Raw genomic sequence first — 3553 nt, 5'->3', positions numbered from 1 at the left:
TCGATCGAAATGTTTGTAATTGGTTATCAAACAATACTCAAAGATTTTCAAGTATGCGCTACCACGTACTAACGTACTACTAACCCAGTCCCCATGACTTTCAAATGGCCTTTAAAAAAAAAAAAACAAAATCTACATTTAATAAACAAAAGTGTAATTTAAATAAGAAATCTATATTTTACAAAAAAAGTATGTATAAAAAAAATAGCCAAGTCGAATAAATCAAATGTATATATAATAATAAAAAAAAAAAATGTTATTTCATAATAAATCTATATTTAATAAAAAAAAAAGTTCTATAAAATTTGGTTAAGTCAAATAAAATAAATCTGCATTTAATAAATAAAATATTATTTGAAAAATATATACCTATATAAATTAAAAAAACCTAATTTGAATTAAAAAATATCAAGTTAAATAAAATAATTCATCATTAAATAAAAACATCATTTTTTAAATACAAAAATCTAAAAGGAATACAAAATCTATAAAAAATAAAAAAAGTTAAATTGTTATGCAATTACATTTTGTATTGTATTTGGATTTTTTATTCAACTTGGTTTTTAATCAAATTAGATTTTTCATTAACCATAGGTTTTCGTCTCAACCAGGCTTTTTTTATTCAAGAGATCGTTTGTTCAAATTAGTTTTTTATTTATTAAATATAGATTTCTGTGTAGTGGGTTAGCTATGAAATATGTTCGTAGCTGATAAAGTATCGAGTGGCAAATTGCAATAAGCGTGTTGCAAATAGCTGCTTAATAATTGCAAAATATTGGCTAAAGGTTTGTAGTGGATCGGGTAAAGTTGGTGGCAAACTTTACAGACATAGAGCTACTGGAGTAAATATGTAGTAAGTAATGTGTTTAAAATAACTTTGTATATTTTTTTTATGTAGGCATAAAAGTAATAAAATTGTTAATTTAAAATTCAGAAAGGTGAATTTATTGTCATTAGGTTATAAATATTGATCATCTTCAAATAAATTTGTACTAGTTATTAATGTTATGAACATGCAGATAATCACTAGCTTTCGTTTGATACCCACTTTGAAGACTTCTTCAAAAGTGAGCAGCCACTTCATATCGACCACTTGTATAACTTTATTTACCTATTCTAAAAATAGACTTGCTTTTACTTGCAAATAACTAGCAAATAATGGCATTGATTTTATAATAGTTGCAGTATTTAGGTAGGCTAACTTCACGAACGTAGCACAAACTAAGGGAACAGCAGCACAAGCGAAAAGTGTTTGTCCAGATCCGATATTCAAGACTTAGTTTTGGGTTAAAAAAAATTAAGTACGCTATAATTTATTATTTACACAAATTAACTTTTTTTAACTTAATAAAAAGTTAACAAAAATTATGTATTAACTTTTAACTTAACTGCTTTATCCTGAAATTAAATAAACCTTACTTTAAACTTTTTCTTATTGTACATATTAACTTAACTTAACCCAGTTAAAAAAAAATCATCAACTGGCCCAGCATTGAAGGTTTTATCAGGTCCGTGAAGTTCGAAAAATCGTATTTGTGGCTGCATCCTAATTGCATGCCAAAAAAAAAAATTTCCTAATTGCATGCTGTCTCTTGGTGGGGTCTGTCTGAATTGCATGCCGTGCACAACTTAAACTTTTTTTTGAACTTTCCTAATTTTTTTTAAAAGAAAACTTTATGTATGGAAACGCCCTTTAATGTATGATTGTTATAACTGATATTATTATTGTTTTTTAAATTTATTATTATTTTATTACGTCATTTTTCATAGTAATTTAGGCTCCTGAATAATTTTTAACTATTCCCCTTTTAAAATTAACCATTTTACAAAATGCTATAACTATTTTGTTATTAAAAAAATTAATATATATATTTCTTATTCACAGTGTCACCTTCTACAGTGTTTATATATTTTGTTGTAATTTAACAAAAGCCCGTTCCTTCAGTGGAAAAGTAGGTTAATTAGTTATGTTATTCAGACAGACACCTCCAAAAGATGGCATGCAATTTGGACATTCAAATTTATAATTATTTTTTTGGCATGCAATTTGGATGTACCAACATTTTTTAATTTATTTATTTGTTAGAAATTAAAATCCTGTTTTTTGTGGTTTTTCGTAATTTGTCGTTGTCTTTTCCCGAGGAATTAAATAACCATTGAGAAAAATCGAAAAATGACCTCTTTAAAGTACCATCTTGATCCAAATTGATAAAATATAAGATATAATACATGTTGAGATCCTTTTGGTAGCCATTTTGTATACTGAATAAAAAAAAAAATAAACACAATAGTAAAATCACTAGATTCCTCGCTCCGTTTAGAATCTAAAATTCACTAGGTACTTATGATATATTAAACATAGTTACTTATGTATAATCATTAATATATGTTAAGTGAACATTTTGTTTATATCATTGAATACGACGAATAATGTTATTAACATAGAATAATAATATTTTGAATAATTTATTTTCAAGAAATTTAAATGGTGCACACTATAGAAATCATTATATTAGCGTAGAACAACAATAATATCTACCTCCAATATTTTATACAAGTCATTTTACAATTTATTTTTTTAACTGAAAAAAAAATAGAAATCGTAACATAATGTGTATTCAACTGTTTATATGCCGTTTTTTGAAATATGATTAAACATACCTATTTTTTACGAATACACCTTAATATCTTTACGATGTGCTCAATATCATTTTTGTAAATGTATAAAGATAAAAAAATATTTTTAAGATTTAAAGATTTAAAAAAGTTATTTGTAAAATATCTATATTTTTAACGGAAATTCGTTTAAAAGGTAATGATTTTTCTCCAATTATTATTTTTGGAAATTTTCAGACATAATCTTTCGGGCATTTTATAATCTTAAAATATTAATTATCCATATAATTTTCATAATTGTTTCCATACGTTTGACTAGTTTTATTTTTTATTTTATTTGTCAGGTAATTCTGTTACTCAGGGTGTAATATACATAAATATAGTTATTAGTATAGAATAACACTAGGCAACTTCTGTCTACATTTATAAATTCAAGTTTTGAATAATGTAATATTTCGTGTACCTGTCAATAGAAACAGAGTACACTTTATAACTCAGTAGGTGTACTATCCATATATTTGAATTCTGTTGGTTTGATATTAAACTAGATTTTAGATCCTACATTTATTTTCTTTGATTACATTTTTTTATAACTCCTGTAGTTACCTATTGTAATATCTAAATAATATACTTTTATAATTTACTTAAATAAACTTATAGAATGAATATACCAAAACGAAAATACTTCGGTGTTCAGACTCAAACGCAATTAAAATATATTACGCAATATAAAATAATATTAAGTAACCATACATTCTTTAACGATTACATCATCATTTAAAAAAACAACACATCTCCACAATACGAGACGGACTAAAATATGAGCATATTTGGGCATAAAGAAATGATAAAGATAAAGAACCGTTACGCAACACCAATACATTATTACTAAGGGTTAGGATATTTATGCAACTAAAAAATGTATGAATATAGTATG

The sequence above is a fragment of the Acyrthosiphon pisum genome, chromosome X (genome assembly GCF_005508785.2).
Source record: "Acyrthosiphon pisum isolate AL4f chromosome X, pea_aphid_22Mar2018_4r6ur, whole genome shotgun sequence".
Lineage (NCBI taxonomy): Eukaryota > Metazoa > Arthropoda > Insecta > Hemiptera > Aphididae > Acyrthosiphon > Acyrthosiphon pisum.
The sequence above is the reverse complement of the archived record's forward strand: the minus strand, read 5'-3'. Positions refer to the sequence as shown.